The 26021-nt window shown below is 48.7% G+C and overlaps 1 pseudogene; it reads right to left on the reverse strand.

The window, feature by feature from the left end:
- Positions 1 to 758: 758 nt before the first annotated feature.
- The window catches only part of LOC137367176 (protein FAM177B-like), an 89225-nt pseudogene continuing 63962 nt past the window's right edge, over positions 759 to 26021 (reverse strand).

The following is a 26021-nucleotide window of genomic DNA, read 5'->3' on the forward strand; positions in this document are numbered from 1 at the left end:
GTGGAGGGTGGCACCTAACCAATCCAGGCACCAGAATCAGAAACATGATTACCTGCTCAATGGTTGGCCTGCTGAGCAGGTGGCATTGGTTGTCTCACCTCTTTGTCTCTGTCTGGGGCTCCCGTAGAGGGTCAGTTGAACATTGAGGGAGTGGAAGCAGTGTTTAATTTTCAAAGGCAATGAACGTGGATGACGCCATGTGGGTAACATGACAGGGTGTTCAAGTTGTGAACATTGTGTAGGACCATGAGGAGTATTGGAAGGGCTAATTAGATACTGCAGAGGCACAAAGTAAAGCTATTGATGGATCTCACTGGCCGGTCATTGGGTGGTCACATGGGCACAATCGATAATGCCCTGCACCTGGGGGAATCCAGCAATGGAGACAAAACCCAATGCCCTCCGTGCCTGCACAGGCCCATCTGTGTCATAGAGTCAGAGTCATTTATGGCACAGAAGGAGGCCATTCAAAAGTGGATTTAGTCCCTGCCCATCTGAAAATGGCAACTGTGACCTGCCTGATAAACTGCCGACTGTGAGGTGCCACCTAGGTCCACAGCTGATCCTGGAACAATCCGGTTGCATAGAAGTTTAGGGTGAGGGAGACCTCAATGGCTGCAGTTAGGGGAAAATTACCCAGATATGTCCTGTTCACAAAAAGTAGGGCAAATCCAACCTGGCCAATTGCCGCCATAGGGGCTGTTAGCGGGAATGAATCTAGAAGAATCACTCGACACTCAGGTCTGCTCCAATGTCAAACAGTTTATTTAAGTTACGCCGGCGGGGAGCAGGTCACTGGGCTGTCCAGATGCCTCTCCACCGAACAAAGAAAAATCATCAATACTTATACAGTTTCAAACAGTTACTCAACCCATCCCGGCTGGACATGGTCCAATCATAATGATTACAGATTATATACATTGATTATTAAAGACCAATGGAAGCGGTTACCAGGCGTGGAAGGGGCTGCATCACCAGCCCACGGACAGATAGGGGATTACTCATTATGTTTTCCATTCCTTTCTAATCCCCCATCCTTGGTTCTCATGTACGCACACCACCTTATCTTAACCTTGTTACAGGCTGGTATCTTTGTCAGCATTCCACAAGGACATCTGCTTTTCATTGAATAAGTCTTTGTTTGAATTTAGGTTACTCAGCTCCTGTGTGGAATGTGGTCAAGCTGGCTAAGCCCCATGATGCTTTGCAACCTCTTCATTGTTCACTAAGATTATATTTTACTAGTTACTCAAATAACATTTAAACAGTATGATATTTACTGCAGGTGCCTCTGCGCTTGGGAATACCCTTCAACAATCCCCCCTTTCGGTAGGAGACTAGCCCTAGTCCTCTTAACCGACACTACTCGTTACTCCCCTTTTCTTTGAAACCGCCCGGTATTCCCTGCCTCAGACGTGCTGGCCAGTCACGTGATTTCAGGAATTCCGGTCGTTCTAGATCAAATTGAGGTGATTCAACTGACTCTGTCCTCCGGACAGGCAAATCACCTTTCTTCCCTTAGCCCTGGTTTTTATCCTCTTTCGTTGTACATATTTCCTGCTTGATCAGCAGGCCAGTATGCCCCATGCTATGGTCAGGATCAACTGTATCCCTACCAGTACGTATGATACTATCTAAATCCAGGGGTGGATGTTCACATTCATCCCCCAATCCCAAATCTTCTTCCACCAACTCTGGTTCTGCATTTCTGTATCAGTATCTTTCTTCAGATTTTGATTTTTGTCTGCAGTTGGTGGTGAAGCTTAACGATTGACCCACCCTGAGCCTTAATTCCCTTAATACTTCAGTTAAGTGGGATGGGGGCCTGTTCTGGCTCCTCATAATCCTGTAGGTGGTCATGATTGGTGACGTTAATGATGTCGGTATCTCTGCGCTGAACCTGAATGATTCGAGCTTGTCCTATAGTGACGGGTCGTAAAGGCGTAAAGCAAAAATTTGGATCTGGGATAAGACATTGTCGGTCATTATAGTGGTAGGAACTTTCTGTGATGGAGACGCAATATTTTCCTTTACCTCCGTAGCCCGTTCTAGCGAAATGTATGGGGGCAGGTATGATCTCTACGACGCAACCGTCGGTTTGATTGAACCCACATTCATCCAATTCTCCCTGCCCCACTGGGTGAGGACATACTGTAATGTCCCCCCTTTGCTTGCATCCCGTAAGGGAGGTTTCATATAGTGTATTGTTCCTGAGTATGGCAGAGGTTTCAGTTAAATAGTAGCGGAGGGAGGTATTACCCCGTACGACCCCAATATTTTCCAACTGGTAATGGGAAATGGCCCTGAGTCCCGTGTGACTATAGGGATCATCAGGACTATTCCCACTCCTGTAGCTTTGCCCATTTCGCAATCTGGGATCACTGGGTATACTCTGGTGAGTCCTTTCAGAGTACAATTGTCCAGTGTCCCTTTTCTCTCGGCTAGCCGAGCCAGATGTGGGCTGTCTATCCAATCGGACACCTCCCCCCTTTGCATCTGATCGAGGTTGTGTCATATCTGTCCCACCATCCATAAGCCAAAAGCATGACAGAGTTGTCCCTGCCTTAGCTTTCCGGCATCTTCCTTTTCTCTATCGATGAGGTGATTGATGGTTTTGGCATGGGCTTCTAATATCATAATTCCATCTAATTGTATTCCCCATGCCCTCCTCTCCCAGATTGGCCTGATTCTCCTGATTTTTCTCTGCTCTCTCTAAGAGTTTCTTCATTATTCCTTTAAGTTCCACCGTTTCATTCAGACCTTGTATGTCCAGTGAGTTTATGACGGATGTACCAGTATTGATTCCGGTAGCAACATCGTTAACTACCCCCCTTTTTGTTCTATAAAGCTGATCCTGGCCTCGAAATCTAATGGCACCCCATGGCATCGGCAACCTGCTGCATTACAACCTTACTTAATACACTATACATATTTCTTGCCTGTTCTGTACAATATCCCGGCATTTGCATTCCGGAGATATTGATCAGGAGAGGCACAATTTCATGTTTAACATTATCATATAATATTTCACCTTCGTTAAAAAGCACAATTCCGTTCCCTGGCCCTTTGGTAATTGTGGGGCATGGCAAGTCCTCAGATGGTGTCGTGGTTATTACGGGGTGCGGCGTCGGAGTGGGGGGGAAACATACATACAAAGATAACGCTGCCGCCCCCATCTCCTCATAGTACCCACATGCACCCACCCCCTTCCTATAGGCAGTCATGGGCTGAGGTCCGACGGGTGGGGCGCATAATATTCCGAACGCGCACCTATCAGATTTCCTTGTTTCTCTTCGTCGAATGCAGCTGACTCTTGTTGCATCAGTAGAACATTGTATGCATACTTTATCTTTTTCCGAGCGAACTTGTAGCCATGCATTAAAATAAGTTCTATCTTTACTCCAGTCTTTGGCTGCTGGGATACATATACCGTCAGTGAAATCATACAAAGCCCCATGGCTCATGTAGTTACGTTCCTCCTTTGTTTGTTGTAGCTCCAGTGATGCATCAGCATTCTCTTGTGCTTGTGTTAATCTCAGGGTCCCCAGTATCACGAGCTCCCAGAGCTGGAATATCCACCGTTGTTTCATTGCTTTGGATTCTTAATCTGGGGGTTCAAACAGAATGACCTGGTCGTCACCAGGTGTTAGTTCTAGGTCTACTCGTTTCCTTGCCTGTACGGGCTGAAAACGTTCTATTGTTTATGGTCTAATAGCTGTGTCATTTTATAATTGTACCATCTCTATCTCGTCTAATTCGTGTCTGTGCTGCCGTCGGATTTGCATCTGAGCATGCTGCCCTCGTGCCTGAGTGGTGATCCATTTGAATACCACCCAGACTCCGGTTAACATCATCACCACTCCCAGTCCCCCTAACATTCCATTCTCGAACGTCTTTATGCACCTTCAGTTAGGACCAGTGTTTCCATCGGCCCTTCCCTTTACCATTACTTTGTCTCCCACAACAGGCACCTTTGTTTGTTTCTCTTTCATGTTTGTTTCTATAGAATCTCCTGCCTCAGCTCAGACAGTTGTCTGCACAGCTCCTTCACAAATCTTTTAACCCTTTCTCTCGCGGGTTCTACTTCCTCACTACCTGCTACGACATACCTTGACAGTCTCATCACCCTTCCTGTCATTAGTTCAGTTGCTCTACATATAACAAATCACATCTGCACACTTACACTGGTATTCCAGTGTCATGCCACATATTCACAACTCTCAGATGATCTTATTAAAAGATCAAAAATGGCCAGACTTTCAAATGTAGCTCTCTTAAAAACTCATATCTCCAAGAGAAAACTATCAATTGCCAGTCTTATCTACACTTTCCTGACTTTCACTGGAAAATTCTAGGCTTCTTGGAAATTTCACACTATATTAATTTAGCTGTTTGAATTCTAATTTCACAATTGTTTATCCCAGAATACCTTTATTAGCTCTTGCATCAGCCAGATCCAATTGCCAATTCCTATTAATTAGAATTCTATTTCATTTTGAGCCCTGGAGAACCTTTACAATTAATATTCATAATTCCTTAAAACAGAAACCAAACATTTCCGTTTGATTCCAGGCATTACTGTATATTGTTTGTGTTTTTTTTTAACCTTAGATGACATTTTAATTCCTTAAATAACTTGCCATATTAAACTGGATTTTCGACATCTCAGATTATTCCAAATTCAAATAACAGTAAATTTCCCTTTGAATGCTTTAAATAACCACTCATATCAATTTAATTTTGTTTATCGATTCCAAATTCTTATGCCCAGACTTGGTGATATTGCATTTTTTTTACATTAAAGACAGAAGTGCTTGCAACTATCTCTCCTTCTCAAGCACTTTGTCTCATTGATAAAGATAGCTGCAGCAAGGTTAATTTCTTTGCTTGTCTCCAAGGGGGCGGAGCAAAGCATTCTCCGCTACGTCGCTTTACGTAACCCTTTTTTTTCTTATCGAAAAGAACTAAACTCCACTTTAAACATTTTTTTGGTATCCTTAGGATTTTCAAACAACAAAATCTTTGGTAACATTATCAACTTCAAAGGAAACCATCTCCATCAGGAAAGACAACATTTTAGATTGATTTTGATTTAGAGATACAGCACTGAAACAGGCCCTTCGGCCCACCGAGTCTGTGCCGACTATTAATCACCCATTTTTTTAAATACTAATCCTACACTAATCCTCTGTGCTTGGGAATACCCTTCAACAGGGGCCATGAAGCCTCAGGTCATCATGGATCAGAGCACACAAGTCTGAGACTATCTGCCTGGATACAAAGAAAAAGAAAATTACAGCACAGCAACAGGCCCTTCGGCCCTCCAAGCCTACGCCCATCCAGATCCTCTTTCTAAACCTGTCGCCTATTTTCTAAGGGTCTGTATCTCTTTACTTCCTGCCCATTCATGTATCTGTCTAGATACATCTTAAAAGACGCTATCGTGCCCGCGTCTACCACCTCCGCTGGCAACGCGTTCCAGGCACCCACCACCCTCTGCGTAAAGAACTTTCCACGCATATCCCGCCTAAACTTTTCCCCTTTCACTTTGAACTCGTGTCCCCTTGTAATTGAATCCCCCACTCTGGGAAAAAGCTTCTTGCTATCCAACCTGTCTATACCTCTCATGATTTTGTACACCTCAATCAGGTCCCCCCTCAACCTCCGTCTTTCTAATGAAATTAATCCTAATCTACTCAACCTCTCTTCATAGCTAGCGCCCTCCATACAGGCAACATCCTGGTGAACCTCCTCTGCACCCTCTCCAAAGCATCCACATCCTTTTGGTAATGTGGCGACCAGAACTGCACGCAGTATTCCAAATGTGGCCGAACCAAAGTCCTATACAACTGTAACATGACCTGCCAACTCTTGTACTCAATACCCCGTCCGATGAAGTAAAGCATGCCGTATGCCTTCTTGACCACTCTATTGACCTGTGTTGCCACCTTCAGGGAACAATGGACCTGAACACCCAAATCTCTCTGTACATCAATTTTCCCCAGGACTTTTCCATTTACTGTATAGTTCACTCTTGAATTGGATCTTCCAAAATGCATCACCTCGCATTTGCCCTGATTGAACTCCATCTGCCATTTCTCTGAGCAACTCTCCAGTCTATCTATATTCTGCTGCATTCTCTGACAGTCCCCTTCACTATCTGCTACTCCACCAATCTTAGTGTCATCTGCAAACTTGCTAATCAGACCACCTATACTTTCCTCCAAATCATTTATGTATATCACAAACAACAGTGGTCCCAGCACGGATCCCTGTGGAACACCACTGGTCACACGTCTCCATTTTGAGAAACTCCCTTCCACTGCTACTCTCTGTCTCCTGTTGCCCAGCCAGTTCTTTATCCATCTAGCTAGTACACCCTGGACCCCATGCGCCTTCACTTTCTCCATCAGCCTACGATGGGGAACCTTATCAAATGCCTTACTGAAGTCCATGTATACGACATCTACAGCCCTTCCCTCATCAATCAACTTTGTCACTTCCTCAAAGAATTCTATTAAGTTGGTAAGACATGACCTTCCCTGCACAAAACCATGTTGCCTATCACTGATAAGCCCATTTTCTTCCAAATGGGAATAGATCCTATCCCTCAGTATCTTCTCCAGCAGCTTCCCTACCACTGACGTCAGGCTCACCGGTCTATAAGTACCTGGATCATCCCTGCTACCCTTCTTAAACAAGGGGACAGCATTAGCAATTCTCCAGTCCTCCGGGACCTCACCCGTGTTTAAGGATGTTGCAAAGATATCTGTTAAGGCCCCAGCTATTTCCTCTCTCTCTTCCCTCAGTAACCTGGGATAGATCCCATCCGGACCTGGGGACTTGTCCACCTTAATGCCTTTTAGAATACCCAACACTTCCTCCCTCCTTATGCCGACTTGACCTAGAGTAATCAAACATCTCCTACACAGGCACAGGCTCCTGCGGAACTGGCGCTCTGTCATTTGCAGGTAGCTGACTCTTAGGATGTGGACTTGATATCATACCTTCCTCCCCTTGCTCCCCACTCTGTGCTCCTCTGGCCTCCTGCTGTCCAGGAGGTTGCATCTGCTGCAGCTCATCCTGGCTGCTCTGTCCAATGTCAGAGTAGCCTGTTCCCATCTGAACTCCCTCAGCTGGGCTTTGCGTGTTCACCAGGCCTTCCCCTGCCAACCCCAGTGCCCAAGTGATGCCAACAGCCTCACATCCCTCTCCAGGTTCCTGTCACTCACCACTGAGAAAAACAAGTCTTACAGCTGCAGCAGTGGCTACTCTGGCACTTTTGAAGCAGCTGAGCTTTACTTTGTGCCTCTGCACTATTTTAATCAGCCCTTCCCATACCCCTCATGGTCCACCGCAGTGTTCACAACTTGAACACCCTGCCATGTTACCCACATGGCGTCATCCACGTTCATTGCCTTTGAAAATTAAACACAGAGCTGACAAGCCTGTTAATGAGCTCAACAGGAACTTAATTGGAGGCATGCACCTTAACCGTTCCCTCCCTCCCCGTGTCCCTTTAAAAATGGCATCACATTCCGGAGGCAGCAGGCCTCAGTGCTGACCTCTGAGAACGCGATCTTCAAATTGTGCTCACCTCTGCACCAGCACTCAGCGAGCTTTAAAAATCCGGCCCCATGACTCTCATGGCTGTGAGATGGGATTAAGGGGAAATAACTGCAGGGAGGGAGTTCTGTGGCATGTCACTGAGCACCCTGCAGAGGGAGTCAGCCTCTCATGTATCTTTGCCAAACCTAGATCAAGGGATTGGTGACAAGTCTGGCTTACAACACTGGACTAAAATATCAACCTGTCTGACACGTTGCAAAGCTGCTACCACCTTGCTGAAATTGGGTCCCAGTCATACAGCTAATGAAGAACCTGCAGGGAGATGTTCCCTGGAAGCCAGTTATGTATCTAGAGCTTGGTACCTGCCAGAGAGATAAACAGCTATTGCCAAAGCTTTCCACTTCTGGATGATCCATCACGGCCTCCTCCTGAGGTCCTCAGCATCACAGATGCCAGTCTTCACCCAATTCGATTCACACGATGTAATATCAAGAAACGGCTGAAGGCATTGGATACTGCAAAGGCTTTGGGTCCTGACAACATTCCGGGAATAGTACTGAAGACTTGTGCTTCAGAACTACCCGCGCCCCTAGTTAAGCTGTTCCGGTACAGCTACAACACTGGCATCTACCCGGCAATGTGGAAAATTACCCAGGTATGTCCTGTCCTCAAAGAGCAGGACAAATCCAACTCAGCCAATTACCACCCTATCAGTCCACTCCCGATCATCAGCTAAGTGATGGAAGGGATCATCGACAATGCTATCCAGCAGCACTTGCTCAGCAATAACCTGCTCAGTGCCACTCAGTTTGGGTTCTGCCAGGGCCACTCAGCTCCTGACCTCATTACAGAGGTGAGGTGAGAGTGACTGCCCTTGACATCGAGGCAGCATTTGACCGAGTATGGCATCAAGGAGCCCTAGCAAAACTGGAGTCAATGGGAATCGGTGGAAAACACTCCGCTGGTTGGAGTCATACCTAGCACAAAGGAAGATGGTTGTGGCTGTTGGAGGTCAATCATTTCAGTCCCTTGACATCACTGCAGTGTAGTGTCCTAGGCCCAACCATCTTCAGCAATGATCTTCCCTCCATCATAAGGTCAAAAGTGGGCATATTCGCTGATGATTGCACAATGTTCATCACCATTCACAACTCCTCAGCTGCTGAAGCAGGCATGTCCAGATGCAGCAAGAGCTGGACAACATCCACGGTTGGGCTGATAAGTGGCAAGAAACATTCACATCACACAAGTGCCAGGCAATGACCATTTCCAACAAGAGAGAATCTAACCATCTCCCCTTGACGTTCAATGGCATTACCATCGCTGAATCCCCCACTATCAACATCCTGGAGCTTACCAGAAATTTAACTGGACCAGCCATAAAAATACTGTGGCTACAAGAGCAGGTCAGGGGATAGGAATTCTGCGGCGAGCAACTCACGTCCTGTCTCCCCAGTGCCTGTCCACCATCTACAAGGCACAAGTCCCGGGTTCGATTCCGGGTACTGCCTGTGTGGAGTTTGCAAGTTCTCCCTGTGTCTGCGTGGGTTTTCTCCGGGTGCTCCGGTTTCCTCCCACAAGCCAAAAGACTTGCAGGTTGATAGGTAAATTGGCCATTATAAATTGTCACCAGTATAGGTAGGTGGTAGGGAAATATAGGGACAGGTGGGGATGTTTGTTGGGAATATGGGATTAGTGTAGGATTAGTATAAATGGGTGGTTGATGTTCGGCACAGACTCGGTGGGCCGAAGGGCCTGTTTCAGTGCTGTATCTCTAATCTAATCTAAAAAAAAGTCAGGAGTGTGATGGAATACTCTCCACTTACCTGGATGGGTGCAGCTCTAACAACACTCAAGAAGTTCGACACCATCCAGAACAAAGCAGCCCACTTGATTGGCACCCCATCCACCATCTTCAACATTCACTCCCTTCACCACCAACGCACAGTGGCAGCAGTGTGCACCATCTACAAGATGCACTGCTGCAACTCACCAAGGCTCCTTCTACAGCACCTTCCAAACCCGCGACCTCTACCACCTAGACGGACAAGGGCAGCAGATGCATGGGAACATCACCACCTGCAGGTTCCCCTCCTGACTTGGAACTATATCGCCATTCCTTCACTGTCGCCGGGTCAAAATCCTGGAACTCACTTCCTAACAGCACTGTGGGTGTACCTGCCCCACATGGACTGCAGTGGTTCAAGAAAGCAGCTCACCACCACCTTCTCAAGGGCTATTAGGGATGGGCAACAAATGCTGGCCTAGCCAGGGACACTCACATCCCAGGAACGAATAAAAAATTGATGCAACGAGTGTTTGAAGCGGTATGGTATGTGTCCATACTCTAGTTATGAGTGCAGCATCTTATGGTGGGTGAATTGTGCTACTTCGACTTTAAATATGAGGGGCCCTGATACCTGCTGTCAGTGTAACAAGTTGCCTAATGACCAACCAGTAAGATACACGGGTTATAGTATTTTGCAGTACCAGGACGCTGTTCAGCCCATTGCAATTAGATTGACTTTGAAAAAGATACCCACTTGGTTCCATTCCCCTTCCCTTTGCTTTTAAATTGTTCTTTAAATATTTATCCATTTCCCTTTTAAAAGAAATTATGAAATCTGCTTCTACCAGTGTGCTTGTCTGACATTCAGTAATGAATGAGCAAACATTTCCTCCAATTAAATATTGGGAAAACTGAAGTCATTGTCTTCGGTCCCTGCTACAATCTCCCGATCACCAACTCCATCCATCTCCATGGCAGCTGTATGAGGCTGAACCAGACTTTTCGCAACCTTGATGTTATATTTGACCCAAGATTTGCTACTGACCACATATCCTGCTGTAACCTGCAAAGCTATGGACCAGGTGCTGGAAGGTGGGATTAGATTGGGTGGCTATTTTTTTTCGGCCGGCGCAGAAATGACGGGCTGAATGGCCTCCTTCTGTGCCGTAATGTCACTGTGGTTCTATGATTCTATCCATACCATCACTAGGCATCACTGCCTATTTCCACCTCCGTAACATCACCCAAATCCAACCCTGCCTCTGCTCATCTGCTGCTGAGGCCCTCATCCATATCTTTGTTACCTCTAGAATTGGCTATTCCAACGCTCCTGGGCAGCCTTTCACATTCTAAAGTCTGTAAATTTGAGGTCATCCAAAACTCTGCTGCCTGTGTCCTTACTCTCACCAAGTCCTGTTCACCTATCACCCCCTGTGCTCACTGACATACTTTGGCTCCCAGTTAAGCAATGTTTCAATTATAAAATTCTCATCCTCGTTTTCAGATCCCTCTGAGGCCTCGCTTCTCCCTATCTCTGCAATCTCCTCAGGCCCCAAAACCCTCTGAGATATCTGTACTCCTACAATTCTGGCCTCTTAAGCATCTTTGATTTTCATTGCTCCACCATTGGTGGCCATGCCTTCAGCTCTGGAATTTCCTCCCTAAACCTCACCACCTCTATATCTCTCTTTCCTCCTTTAAGACACTCCTTAAAAACCTACCTCTTTGATCGAGCTTTTGGTCATCTTCCCTAATATCTCCTTAGGTGGCTCAGTGTCAAATTTTACTTTATACCACTCCTGTGAAATGCCTTGGCCCATTTTATTATACCAAAGACGCTATATAAATAAGTTGTTGTTGATTCTTCTTATTCAGTTGCAGATAACTGCACACCAGTGTTCTAATGGGTCGGGTGTTCTTGGCAGAACAGTCAATGGGAAGCTTTCCAAGACTTCAACAGTGTGCTGCATCGTTCAGCTGGTTACATTCAAGCAGTTCCCCTTTGCCTAAGCTCCCTGGGCTTAGATCAGCAGGATGTGTCCTTAGTAGTAGAGGGTGCACGCCCTCCATATCAGGCAAACAGAAACTCTTATCAGTCTGGAATGCTCAGCAGCTTGGGGGAGGGTTTCCAATTAGGTAGACATTCAGCTGACCGAAAAACAAAATGATATCGCTGCCAGGACATCCCAAGTAATTTCTCAAAAGATCAGCTGGGTAACTGGTCTGCAAGCTCACGCAGTCTGTCAGTAGGTAACTGAAAAATGCAGAGTGTAGCTGAGCTCTGCAGATCCGCAACAATCCGAAGTTCAATCTCTGCGCTGATCGTGGCTGTGTAACAATTTACAGACCTTCAACACCCCTGGCCTGGGGAGGAGGGCAAAAAATGTCAGATGGAGTTCCCACTCCTGATCCTCACTCAGTGATTATACATGTGTGTGTGAACATCAGGTGAGATCAGGATCAGCTGTGATGTCCTCCATGGTTTAACAGCCTGCTGATGCTGTTATGCTCAGACATGAAGGGCTCGATTTTACTGGGCCCCGATGTCAGACTCTGTGGCAGGGGAGGGAGGGGTCCGGAATATGGTTCTGGCAGAGACCCGCCACAGAGGCTGCGCAGGGAGAGCCCGGTCTGATCCTCCCAGCGGCAGTGAGGCTCCATGACGGCCACCCCAGCTGCTAGGCAATGGGACCTCAATTTCAATATTTAAATCAATTACATGAATAAATTTAAATAAACTTACCCACAATCTTCTGGGCCAGCCGCGATCCTCAATGCGGCGGCCGGCACTCCTGTGTCTTCAATTCCCCATCTGGGGAAAGCTGGCATGACACTGGTGGGGAGGGGGGAGGAGTTAAGATTTTTAGTGTGGGAGGAAGGGGTCAAATAAACATGAGAGTAGGGGATGGTGGGAAGGGGTGAACTTTAAACTTTATGCAGTCTGGGGGGGAGGGAAGGTCAGATTTAAAAGGCAAGTGTTTTGGGGGGGAAGGACAAATAGTTAATGTAATTGTTATTGGGGGGTGGGAAAGGGGTGTTTGAATTTTATTTGATAAATTTTGGGGGGAGTGTAACTTTAAAAATTTAAATATGCTGGCTGGGCTGGCTGCCCTTTAAAAATGACAGAGGCAGCTAATGCCTTGCCAGCGTTGGACAGCCCACCCCCTCCACGATTGGGGGTGGGGGCTGCCCCGGCTATTTAAATGAACCGCTGCACAAGAGATTGCCATTTTTTGAACCAGCGGCAGGCTCTTAAAAGCCAGCCCAAAGAATGGCTATGAGGCACTGGAGGATGGTTGGCACCACTGGAATAATAGCCTGCTATGTCAGTACGCTCAGGAGAGGAGGGGAGATAACTGAAGGGAAGTGATCAGCGATGGGGTCATTAGTTGCTATCCGCCTTAATCTGGTCAGTAGTTTCTGCATTGTCTTCTACTGCTTCATTGATTCTGTGTGCTTGCTGTCAGCCCTGCTGCCAACTCCTGATCTTTCCATCATGTTTAAAGTCCCATATTCAGAATTCTGGATTGCAAGATGTTGTTTCTCATTCATTTCTACTTCCTCCATGACTGTGATTTCATCACCATCTTCATATCCTTCCTAGAAGTAAAGAGCAGCAACATCTTCAAGTTTAAAAATGATCTGGTTTAAATGTTGCAATAAAATGTGAGATGTTCTGAAAAAAAAACTGCATTACTTTTCTTGCTAATTTTCCATCTCCCTCACCAGCATCTGCCATCCCCTGCTTTCTCCCCAGGTCTCCCCAGCTTTCGCCCTTCCCTGATCTCCCCTGCTTTCTCCCTTCTCTGATCTCCTCTGCTTTCTCCCTTCCCTGATCTCCCCTCGTTCTCCCTTCCCTGATTTCCCCTGCTTCCCCCCTTCCCTGATCTCCCAAGCTTTCACCCTTCCCTGATCTCCCAAGCTTTCACCCTTCCCTGATCTCCCCAGCTTTCACCCTTCCCTTATCTCCCCAGCTTTCTCCCTTCCCTGATCTCCCCTGCTTTCTCCCTTCCCTGATCTCCCCTGCTTTCTCCCTTCCCTGATCCTCCTCCCTGCTTTCTCCCTTCCCTGATCCTCCCTTTCTCCCTTCCCTGATCTTCCCTGCTTTCTCCCTTCCCTGATCTCCCCTGCTTTCTCCCTTCCCTGATTTCCCCTGCTTTCTCCCCTGATTTTCCCTGCTTTCTCCATTCCCTGATTTTCCCTGCTTTCTCCATTCCCTGATCTTCCCTGCTTTCTCCATTCCCTGATCTTCCCTGCTTTCTCCCTTCCCTGATTTCCCCAGCTTTCTCCCGTCCCTGATTTCCCCAGCTTTCTCCCTTCCCTGATCCTCCCTGCTTTCTCCCTTCCCTGATCTCCCCTGCTTTCTCCCTTCCCTGATCTCCCCTGCTTTCTCCCTTCCCTGATCTCCCCTGCTTTCTCCCTTCCCTGATTTCCCCAGCTTTCTCCCTTCCCTGATCCTCCCTGCTTTCTCCCGTCCCTGATTTCCCCAGCTTTCTCCCTTCCCTGATGCTCCCTGCTTTCTCCCTTCCCTGATTTCCCCAGCTTTCTCCCTTCCCTGATCCTCCCTGCTTTCTCCCTTCCCTGATTTCCCCAGCTTTCTCCCTTCCCTGATCTCCCCTGCTTTCTCCCTTCCCTGATCTCCCCTGCTTTCCCCCTTCCCTGCTTTCTCCCTTCCCTGATCTCCCCTGCTTTCTCCCTTCCCTGATCTCCCCTGCTTTCTCCCTTCCCTGATTTCCCCTACTTTCCCTTCCCTGATCTCCCCTGCTTTCTCCCTTCCCTGATCTCCCCTGCTTTCTCCCTTCCCTGATTTCCCCTGCTTTCCCCCTTCCCTGCTTTCTCCCTTCCCTGATCTCCCCTGCTTTCTCCCTTCCCTGATCTCCCCTGCTTTCTCCCTTCCCTGATTTCCCCTGCTTTCTCCCCTGATTTTCCCTGCTTTCTCCATTCCCTGATTTTCCCTGTTTTCTCCATTCCCTGATCTTCCCTGCTTTCTCCATTCCCTGATCTTCCCTGCTTTCTCCATTCCCTGATCTTCCCTGCTTTCTCCCTTCCCTGATCTCCCCTGCTTTCTCCCGTCCCTGATTTCCCCAGCTTTCTCCCTTCCCTGATCCTCCCTGCTTTCTCCCTTCCCTGATCTCCCCTGCTTTCTCCCTTCCCTGATCTCCCCTGCTTTCTCCCTTCCCTGATCTCCCCTGCTTTCTCCCTTCCCTGATCTCCCCTGCTTTCTCCCTTCCCTGATCTCCCCTGCTTTCTCCCTTCCCTGATTTCCCCAGCTTTCTCCCTTCCCTGATGCTCCCTGCTTTCTTCCTTCCCTGATCCCCCCTGCTTTCTCCCTTCCCTGATCCCCCCTGCTTTCTCCCTTCCCTGATTTCCCCAGCTTTCTCCCTTCCCTGATCTCCCCTGCTTTCTCCCTTCCCTGATTTCCCCTGCTTTCCCCCTTCCCTGCTTTCTCCCTTCCCTGATCTCCCCTGCTTTCTCCCTTCCCTGATTTCCCCTACTTTCCCTTCCCTGATCTCCCCTGCTTTCTCCCTTCCCTGATCTCCCCTGCTTTCTCCCTTCCCTGATTTCCCCTGCTTTCCCCCTTCCCTGATTTCTCCCTTCCCTGATTTCACCTGCTTTCCACCTTCCCTGCTTTCTCCCTTCCCTGATCTCCCCTGCTTTCTCCCTTCCCTGATCTCCCCTGCTTTCTCCCTTCCCTGATTTTCCCTGCTTTCTCCATTCCCTGATTTTCCCTGCTTTCTCCCTTCCCTGATTTCCCCTGCTTTCTCCCTTCCCTGATTTTCCCTGCTTTCTCCCTTCCCTGATTTTCCCTGCTTTCTCCCTTCCCTGGTCTCCCCTCGTTCTCCCGTCCCTGATCTCCCCTTGTTCTCCCTTCCCTGATCTCCACCTGTTCTCCCTTCCCTGATCTCCACCTGTTCTCCCTTCCCTGATCCTCCCTGCATTCTCCCTTCCCTGCTCCTCCCTGCTTTTGTCTCTTCTGCAAACAGCAGTCAATGCAGGATAATTTGTTGATTTTGAAACTGAGAGTGATAGATCTTTGTTCGCCATAGGGATATGGAGATAGTCGTAGATCAGCCACGATCTCCTTAGAATGGCGGAACAGGCTTGAGGGGCTAAATGGCTTACTCCTGTTCCATGTTCTCCCTTTCACATCCTCCCCCCCCTTTCTCCCTTCCTTCCATTCTCTCTGCCTCTGCCTCCTCTTACTTTCTCCATTCCCTTTCCCTCTTTCCAGTCCTCCCCTCCTTCCTCTCTTCCCTGTTCATTTATGGCACAATAGGAGACCATTTGGCCCATCGGGTTCATGCCGGCTCTCCACAGAGCTATTCAGTCAGTCCCGCTCACCGGCTCGATCCGCACAGCCCTGCATCCTGATCTCCCCAGCTTTCTCCCTTCCCTGATTTCCCCAGCTTTCTCCCTTCCCTGATCTCCCCTGCTTTCTCCCTTCCCTGATTTCCCCAGCTTTCTCCCTTCCCTGATCTCCCCTGCTTTCTCCCTTCCCTGATTTCCCCAGCTTTCTCCCTTCCCTGATCCTCCCTGCTTTCTCCCTTCCCTGATTTCCCCAGCTTTCTCCCTTCCCTGATCCTCCCTGCTTTCTCCCTTCCCTGATCTCCCCTGCTTTTTCCCTTCCCTGATCTCCCCTGCTTTCTCCCTTCCCTGATTTCCCCTGCTTTCTCCCTTCCCTGATTTCCCCTGCTTTCTCCCTTCCCTGATTTCCCCTGCTTTCTCCCTTCCCTGATTTCCCCAGCTTTCTCCCTTCCCTGATTTCCCCAGCTTTCTCCCTTCCCTGATCCCCCCTGCTTTCTCCCTTCCCTGATCTCCCCTGCTTTCTCCCTTCCCTGATCTCCCCTGCTTTCTCCCTTCCCTGATTTCCCCAGCTTTCTCCCTTCCCTGATCCCCCCTGCTTTCTCCCTTCCCTGATCTCCCCTGCTTTCTCCCTTCCCTGATTTCCCCAGCTTTCTCCCTTCCCTGATTTCCCCAGCTTTCTCCCTTCCCTGATTTCCCCAGCTCTCTCCCTTCCCTGATCTCCCCAGCTCTCTCCCTTCCCTGATCTCCCCTGCTTTCTCCCTTCCCTGATTTCCCCTACTTTCCCTTCCCTGATCTCCCCTGCTTTCTCCCTTCCCTGATCTCCCCTGCTTTCTCCCTTCCCTGATCTCCCCTGCTTTCTCCCTTCCCTGATTTCCCCTGCTTTCTCCCTTCTCTGATCTCCCCTGCTTTCTCCCTTCCCTGATCTCCCCTGCTTTCTCCCTTCCCTGATCTCCCCTGCTTTCTCCCGTCCCTGATTTCCCCAGCTTTCTCCCTTCCCTGATGCTCCCTGCTTTCTCCCTTCCCTGATCCTCCCTGCTTTCTCCCTTCCCTGATTTCCCCAGCTTTCTCCCTTCCCTGATGCTCCCTGCTTTCTCCCTTCCCTGATCCCCCCTGCTTTCTCCCTTCCCTGATCTCCCCTGCTTTCTCCCGTCCCTGATTTCCCCAGCTTTCTCCCTTCCCTGATGCTCCCTGCTTTCTCCCTTCCCTGATCTCCCCTGCTTTCTCCCTTCCCTGATCCCCCCTGCTTTCTCCCTTCCCTGATCCCCCCTGCTTTCTCCCTTCCCTGATTTCCCCAGCTTTCTCCCTTCCCTGATCTCCCCTGCTTTCTCCCTTCCCTGATTTCCCCTGCTTTCCCCCTTCCCTGCTTTCTCCCTTCCCTGATCTCCCCTGCTTTCTCCCTTCCCTGATTTCCCCTACTTTCCCTTCCCTGATCTCCCCTGCTTTCTCCCTTCCCTGATCTCCCCTGCTTTCTCCCTTCCCTGATTTCCCCTGCTTTCCACCTTCCCTGCTTTCTCCCTTCCCTGATCTCCCCTGCTTTCTCCCTTCCCTGATCTCCCCTGCTTTCTCCCTTCCCTGATCTCCCCTGCTTTCTCCATTCCCTGATTTTCCCTGCTTTCTCCCTTCCCTGGTCTCCCCTCGTTCTCCCGTCCCTGATCTCCCCTTGTTCTCCCTTCCCTGATCTCCACCTGTTCTCCCTTCCCTGATCTCCACCTGTTCTCCCTTCCCTGATCCTCCCAGCATTCTCCCTTCCCTGCTCCTCCCTGCTTTTGTCTCTTCTGCAAACAGCAGTCAATGCAGGATAATTTGTTGATTTTGAAACTGAGAGTGATAGATCTTTGTTCGCCATAGGGATATGGAGATAGTCGTAGATCAGCCACGATCTCCTTAGAATGGCGGAACAGGCTTGAGGGGCTAAATGGCTTACTCCTGTTCCATGTTCTCCCTTTCACATCCTCCCCCCCCCTTTCTCCCTTCCTTCCATTCTCTCTGCCTCTGCCTCCTCTTCCTTTCTCCATTCCCTTTCTCTCTTTCCAGTCCTCCCCTCCTTCCTCTCTTCCCTGCTCATTTATGGCACAATAGGAGACCATTTGGCCCATCGAGTTCATGCCGGCTCTCCACAGAGCTATTCAGTCAGTCCCGCTCCCCGGCTCGATCCGCACAGCCCTGCATCCTGATCTCCCCAGCTTTCTCCCTTCCCTGATTTCCCCAGCTTTCTCCCTTCCCTGATCTCCCCTGCTTTCTCCCTTCCCTGATTTCCCCAGCTTTCTCCCTTCCCTGATCCTCCCTGCTTTCTCCCTTCCCTGATCTCCCCTGCTTTCTCCCTTCCCTGATTTCCCCAGCTTTCTCCCTTCCCTGATCCTCCCTGCTTTCTCCCTTCCCTGATTTCCCCAGCTTTCTCCCTTCCCTGATCCTCCCTGCTTTCTCCCTTCCCTGATTTCCCCTGCTTTCTCCCTTCCCTGATTTCCCCTGCTTTCTCCCTTCCCTGATTTCCCCTGCTTTCTCCCTTCCCTGATTTCCCCAGCTTTCTCCCTTCCCTGATCCCCCCTGCTTTCTCCCTTCCCTGATCTCCCCTGCTTTCTCCCTTCCCTGATCTCCCCTGCTTTCTCCCTTCCGTGATCTCCCCTGCTTTCTCCCTTCCCTGATTTCCCCAGCTCTCTCCCTTCCCTGATCTCCCCTGCTTTCTCCCTTCCCTGATCTCCCCTGCTTTCTCCCTTCCCTGATCTCCCCTGCTTTCTCCCTTCCCTGATCTCCCCTGCTTTCTCCCTTCCCTGATTTCCCCTGCTTTCTCCCTTCCCTGATTTCCCCTGCTTTCTCCCTTCCCTGATTTCCCCAGCTTTCTCCCTTCCCTGATTTCCCCAGCTTTCTCCCTTCCCTGATCCTCCCTGCTTTCTCCCTTCCCTGATCTCCCCTTCTTTCTCCCTTCTCTGATTTCCCCAGCTTTCTCCCTTCCCTGATTTCCCCAGCTTTCCCCCTTCCCTGATCTCCCCTGCTTTCCCCCTTCCCTGATCTCCCCTGCTTTCCCCCTTCCCTGATCTCCCCTGCTTTCCCCCTTCCCTGATCTCCCCTGCTTTCCCCCTTCCCTGATCTCCCCTGCTTTCCCCCTTCCCTGATCTCCCCTGCTTTCCCCCTTCCCTGATCTCCCCTGCTTTCCCCCTTCCATGATCGCCCCTGCTTTCCCCCTTCCCTGATCGCCCCTGCTTTCCCCCTTCCCTGATTTCCCCTGCTTTCTCCCTTCCCTGATTTCCCCAGCTTTCTCCCTTCCCTGATTTCCCCAGCTTTCTCCCTTCCCTGATCTCCCCTGCTTTCTCCCTTCCCTGATTTCCCCTGCTTTCCCCCTTCCCTGCTTTCTCCCTTCCCTGATCTCCCCTGCTTTCTCCCTTCCCTGATTTCCCCAGCTTTCTCCCTTCCCTGATTTCCCCAGCTTTCTCCCTTCCCTGATCTCCCCTGCTTTCTCCCTTCCCTGATTTCCCCTGCTTTCCCCCTTCCCTGCTTTCTCCCTTCCCTGATCTCCCCTGCTTTCTCCCTTCCCTGATTTCCCCTACTTTCCCTTCCCTGATCTCCCCTGCTTTCTCCCTTCCCTGATCTCCCCTGCTTTCTCCCTTCCCTGATCTCCCCTGCTTTCTCCCTTCCCTGATTTCCCCTGCTTTCCCCCTTCCCTGCTTTCTCCCTTCCCTGATCTCCCCTGCTTTCTCCCTTCCCTGATTTCCCCTACTTTCCCTTCCCTGATCTCCCCTGCTTTCTCCCTTCCCTGATTTCCCCTACTTTCCCTTCCCTGATCTCCCCTGCTTTCTCCCTTCCCTGATCTCCCCTGCTTTCTCCCTTCCCTGATCTCCCCTGCTTTCTCCCTTCCCTGATCTCCCCTGCTTTCTCCCTTCCCTGATTTCCCCTGCTTTCCCCCTTCCCTGCTTTCTCCCTTCCCTGATCTCTCCTGCTTTCTCCCTTCCCTGATTTCACCTGCTTTCCACCTTCCCTGCTTTCTCCCTTCCCTGATCTCCCCTGCTTTCTCCCTTCCCTGATCTCCCCTGCTTTCTCCCTTCCCTGATCTCCCCTGCTTTCTCCCTTCCCTGATTTCCCCTGCTTTCTCCCTTCCCTGATTTTCCCTGCTTTCTCCCTTCCCTGCTTTCTCCCTTCCCTGATCTCCCCTGCTTTCTCTCTTCCCTGATTTCCCCTACTTTCCCTTCCCTGATCTCCCCTGCTTTCTCCCTTCCCTGATCTCCCCTGCTTTCTCCCTTCCCTGATCTCCCCTGCTTTCTCCCTTCCCTGATCTCCCCTGCTTTCTCCCTTCCCTGATTTCCCCTGCTTTCCCCCTTCCCTGCTTTCTCCCTTCCCTGATCTCTCCTGCTTTCTCCCTTCCCTGATTTCACCTGCTTTCCACCTTCCCTGCTTTCTCCCTTACCTGATCTCCCCTGCTTTCTCCCTTCCCTGATCTCCCCTGCTTTCTCCCTTCCCTGATTTCCCCTGCTTTCTCCATTCCCTGATTTCCCCTGCTTTCTCCCTTCCCTGATTTTCCCTGCTTTCTCCCTTCCCTGGTCTCCCCTCGTTCTCCCGTCCCTGATCTCCCCTTGTTCTCCCTTCCCTGATCTCCACCTGTTCTCCCTTCCCTGATCCTCCCTGCATTCTCCCTTCCCTGCTCCTCCCTGCTTTTGTCTCTTCTGCAAACAGCAGTCAATGCAGGATAATTTGTTGATTTTGAAACTGAGAGTGATAGATCTTTGTTCGCCATAGGGATATGGAGATAGTCGTAGATCAGCCACGATCTCCTTAGAATGGCGGAACAGGCTTGAGGGGCTAAATGGCTTACTCCTGTTCCATGTTCTCCCTTTCACATCCTCCCCCCCCTTTCTCCCTTCCTTCCATTCTCTCTGCCTCTGCCTCCTCTTCCTTTCTCCATTCCCTTTCTCTCTTTCCAGTCCTCCCCTCCTTCCTCTCTTCCCTGCTCATTTATGGCACAATAGGAGACCATTTGGACCATCGAGTCCATGCCGGCTCTCCACAGAGCTATTCAGTCAGTCCCGCTCCCCTGCTCAATCCCCACAGCCCTGCAAGTCTATTTCCCTCGAGTGGCCATCCAATTTCCTTTGGAAGTCATTAATTGTCTCTGCTTCCACCACCCTTGTGGGCAGTGAGTTCCAGGTCATTACCACCCGCTGTGTTTAAAAAAAAGTTCTTCCTCACATTCTCCCTGCTTCTCTGGCCCAAAATCTTCAATCTCTGTCCCCTAGTCCTTGTCTAACTTATCTAAGCCTGTCATAAGTTTATACATTTCTATTAAATCTCCCCTCAATCTCTTTTGTTCTAATGAGAACAACCCCAGTTTGTCCAACGTAACCTTGTAACTAAAATCTCCCATCCCTGGAAGCATTCTGGTAAATCTGCTCTGCATCCTCTCAAGGACCCTCACATCCTTCTTAAAGTGTGGTGACCAGAGCTGAACACAATACTCCAGTTGGGGGCCGAATCAATCTGTGCTTATCTAATTCTGGCCTTTTCAGCATCATGATTTTAATCCCTCTACCATTGGTGGCCATGCCTTCAGCGGCCTAGGCTTTTAGCTCTGGAATTCCCTCCCTAAACCTCTCCATCACTCTACCTCACTTTCATAGGAGCAGGAGTAGGCTTTCAGCCCATCGAGCCTGCTCTGCCATTCAATAAGATCATGGCTGATCATCCACTTAACTGCCTTATTCCCCACACTATCCCCATATCCCTTTATGTCATTGGTATTTAGATATCTGTCAATCTCTACTTTAAATATACTCAATGACTGAGCTTCCACAGCCCTCTGGGGTAGAGAATTCCTAAGATTCACAACCTCTGAGTAAAGAAATTTCTCCTCATCTCTGTCCTAAGTGGCTTTCCCCTTATTTTGAAATTGTGACCCCGAGTTCTAGACTCCACAACCAGGGGAAACATCTTACCTGCACTTACCCAGTACAGCTACAACACTGGCATCTACGCAGCAATGTGGAAAATTGCCCAGGTATGTCCTGTACATAAAAAGCAGGACAAGTCCAACCCGGCCAATTACCGCCCCATCAGTCTACTCTCAATCATCAGTAAAGTGATGGAAGGTGTCATTGACAGTGCTATCCAGCGGCACTTGCTTAGCAATAACCTGCTCAGTGACGCTCAGTTTGGGTTCTGTCAGGGCCTGTCAGCTCCTGACCTCATTACAGCCTTGGTTCAAATATGGACAAAAGAGCTGAACTCAAGAGGTGAGGTGAGGTGAGATCAAGGCAGCATTTGACCAAGTATGGCATCGAGGAGCCCTAGCAAAACTGGAGTCAATGGGAATTGGGGGAAAATTCTCCACTGGTTGGAATCATACCTAGTGCAAAGGGAATGGTTGTGGTTATTGGAGGTCAATCATCTCAGCTCCAGGACATCACTGCAGGAGTTCCTCTGGGTAGTGTCCTAGGCCCAACCATCTTAAGCTGCTTCATCAATGACCTTCCTTCAATCATAAGGTCAGAAGTGGTGATGTTCGTTGATGATTGCACAATGTTCAGCACCATTCACGACTCCTCAGACATTGAAGCAGTCCATGTAGAAATGCAGCAAGACCTGGACAATATCCAGGCTGATAAGTGGCAAGTAACATTTGCGCCACACAAGTGCCAGGTAATGACCATCTCCAACAAGAGAGAATCTAACCATCGCCTCTTGACATTCAACGGCATTACGATTGCTGTATCCCCACTATCAACATCCTGGGGGTTACCAGTGACCAGAAACTGAACTGGAATAGCCATATAAATACCATGACTACAAGAGCAGGTCAGAGGCTAGGAATCCTGCGGCGACTAACTCACCTCCTGACTCCCCAAAGCCTAATCATCATCTACAAGGCACAAGTTAGGAGTGTGATGGAATACTCTCCACTTGCCTGGATGGGTGCAGTTCCAACAACACTCAAGCTCAACACCATCGCACAGAGCAAACATTCACTCCTTCCACCACCGACGCACAGTGGCAGTAGTGTGTACCATCTACAAGATGCGCTGCAGCAACGCACCAAGGTTACTCAGGCAGCACTTTCCAAACCCACGACCACTACCACCTAGAAGGACAAGGGCAGCAGATGCGTGGGAACATCACCACCTGCAAGTTCCCCTCCAAACCACACACCATCCCGACTTGGAACTATATTGCCGTTCCTTCACTGTCACTGGGTCAAAATCCTGGATCTCCCATCCTAACAGCACTGTGGGTGTTACTACCCCAAATGGACTGCAATGGTTCAAGAAGACAGCTCATCAACACATGAAAGAAACATAGAAAATAGGAGCAGACATAGGCCATTCAGCCCTTCGAGCCTGCTCCGCCATTCATTATGATCATGGCTGATCATCTAACTCAGTAACCTGTTCCCGCTTTCGCCCCATATCCTTTGATCCCTTTAAACCCAACAGCTATATCTAACTCCTTCTTGAAAACATACAATGCTTTGTCCTCAACTGCTTTCTGTGGTAGCGAATTCCACAGGTTCACCACTCTCTGGGTGAAGAAATTTCTCCTCATCTCAGTCCTGAAAGGTTTACCCTGTATCCTTAGACTATGACCCCTGGTTCTGGACTCCCCTACCATTGGGAACATCCTTCCTGCATCTACCCTGTCATGTCCTGTTAGAATTTTATAGGTTTCTATGAGATCCCCCCTCACTCTTCTGAACTCCAGCGAATATAATCCTAAACGACTCAATCTCTCCTCATACGTCAGTCCCGCCATCCCAAGAATCAGTCTGGTAAACCTTTGCTGCACTCCCTCTATAGCAAGAACATTCTTCCTCAGATAAGGAGACCAAAACTGCACACAATATTCCAGGTGTGGCCTCACCAAGACCCTGTATAATTGCAGCAAGACATCCTTGCTCCTGTACTCGAATCCTCTCACTACGAAGGCCAACATACCATTTGCCTTTTTTACCACCTGTTGCACCTACATGCTTACCTTCAGATGTACGAGAACATCCAGGTCTCGTTGCATATTCCCCTCTCTCAGTTTATAGCCGTTCAGATAATAATCTGCCTTCCTGTTTTTGCTACCAAAGTGGATAACCTCACATTTATCCACATTTTACTGCATCTGCCAAGCATTTGCCCACTCACTTAACTGGTCCAAATCACCCTGAAGCCTCTCTGCATCCCCCTCACAACTCACCCTCCCACCCAGTTTTGTGTCGTCTGCAAATTTGGAGATATCACATTTAGTTCCCTCATCTAAATCATTAATATATATTGTGAATAGCTGGGGTCCTAGCACCAATCCCTGCGGTACCCCACTAGTCACTGCCTGCCATTTGGAAAAAGACCCATTTATCCCTACTCTTTGTTTCCTGTCTGCCAACCAATTTTCTATCCAGCGCAATACACTACCCCCAATCCCATGCGCTTTAATTTTACACGCTAATCTCTTATGTGGGACTTTTGTCAAAAGCCTTCTGAAAGTCCAAATAAACCACATCCACTGGCTCCCCCTCATCAACTCTACTAGTTACATCCTCGAAGAATTCTAGTAGATTTGTCAAGCATGATTTCCCTTTCATAAATCCATGCTGACTCTGTCTGATTCTACCACTTTTCTCCAAGTGCTCTGCTATAAAATCTTTGATAATGGACTCTAGAATTTTCCCCACTACCGACGTCAGGCTGACTGGTCAATAATTCCCTGCTTCCTCTCTACCTCCCCTTTTTAAATAGTGGGGTTACATTAGCTACCCTCCAATCTGTAGGAACTGTTCCAGAGTCTATAGAATCTTGGAAGATGACCACCAATGCATCCACTATTTCTAGGGCCACTTCCTTAGGTACTCTGGGATGCAGACCATCAGCCCTGGAGATTTATCGGCCTTCAATCCCATCAATTTCCCTTACACCATTTCTCTACTAATACTCATTTCCTTCAATTCTCTCTCACGAAACCCTGTGTTCCCCAACATTTCTGATGTGATATTTGTGTCCTCCTTTGTGAAGACAGCATGCATTTAGTTGGTCAGCCATTTCTTTGTTCTCCATAATAAATTCCCCTGTTTCTGACTGTAAGGGACCTACATTTGTCTTCACTAATCTCATGGACAATTAGGGATGTTCAATAAATGCTGGCCTGGCCTGCAACGCCCACATCCCATGAAACCAATAAAAAGAAACCCTGTCTATCCCTTTAAGTATTTTGTAGGTTTCAATGAGATCACCTTTCATTCTTCGAAACTCTAGAGAATACAGGCCCAATTTCCTCAGTCTCTTTTCATAGGACAGTCCCGCCATCCCGGAAACAAGCCTGGTGAACGCTTCGTTGCTCTCCCTCAATGACAATCATATCTTTCCTAAGGTCCACCTTTAAAACACTCCTTAAAACCTGTCTGTTTGACAAAGCTTTTGGTCATCTGAGCCATATCTCCTTATGTGACTCAGTGTCATATTTTATTTTATAATATTCCTGAGAAGCACCTTAGGATGTTTTATTGCGTTAAGGCACTATATAAATATAAGTTGTTGTTTTGATCTTGTTGATGTTTTGCTGCATTCAAACTAACCGCTGCATTTGCCCGCATAGCAGTCACTGCACTTCAAAATAATTCATTGTATATGAAACACTTTGAGATGATTTCCTGTGTTAATGTGTATAAGTGCAGGTATTAGTCCACAAGAACACAAGAAATAAGAGCAGAAGTAGACCATATGGCCCATCGAGCCTGCTCCTCCATTGAATCCGATCATGGCTGATCTTGGGCTTCAGTTCCACTTTCCTGCCCACTCCCGATATCCCTTGATTCCCTGCGAGACCAAAAATCTATCTGTCCCAGCCTTAAATGTATTCAATGATGGAGCATCCACAACCCTCTGGGGTAGAGAATTCCAAAGATTCACACCCCTTTGAGCGTAATAATTTCTCCTCATCTCAGTCCTGAATGATTGGCCCCTTATCCTGAGATTGTGTCCTAGATTCCCTGACCAGCGGGAACAATCTTTCTGTTTCTACCCTATCAAGCCCTTTCAGAATCTTGTATGTCTCAATTAGATTGCCTCTCGTTCTTCTAAACTCCAGAGAATATAGGCCCAATTTATTCAGGCTCTCATCATAGGACAACCCCCTCTCCCAATTTAGTAAATCTTCACTGCACTGCCTCCAGTGCAAGTATATCCTTTCTTAAGCATGGAGACCAAAACTGCACACAGTATTCCAGGTGCAGTCTCACCAAAGCCCTGTACAATTTTAGGAAGACTTCTTTATTCCTGTACTCCAATCCCCTTGGAATAAAGGCCAACATGCCATTTGCCTTCCTAATAGCCTGCTGTACCTGCATGTTAACTTTGTGTGTCTGTTCCTTGTACGAGTACCCCCAAGTTTCTCTGAACAT

Source organism: Heterodontus francisci, chromosome 3 (genome assembly GCF_036365525.1).
Source record: "Heterodontus francisci isolate sHetFra1 chromosome 3, sHetFra1.hap1, whole genome shotgun sequence".
NCBI lineage: Eukaryota > Metazoa > Chordata > Chondrichthyes > Heterodontiformes > Heterodontidae > Heterodontus > Heterodontus francisci.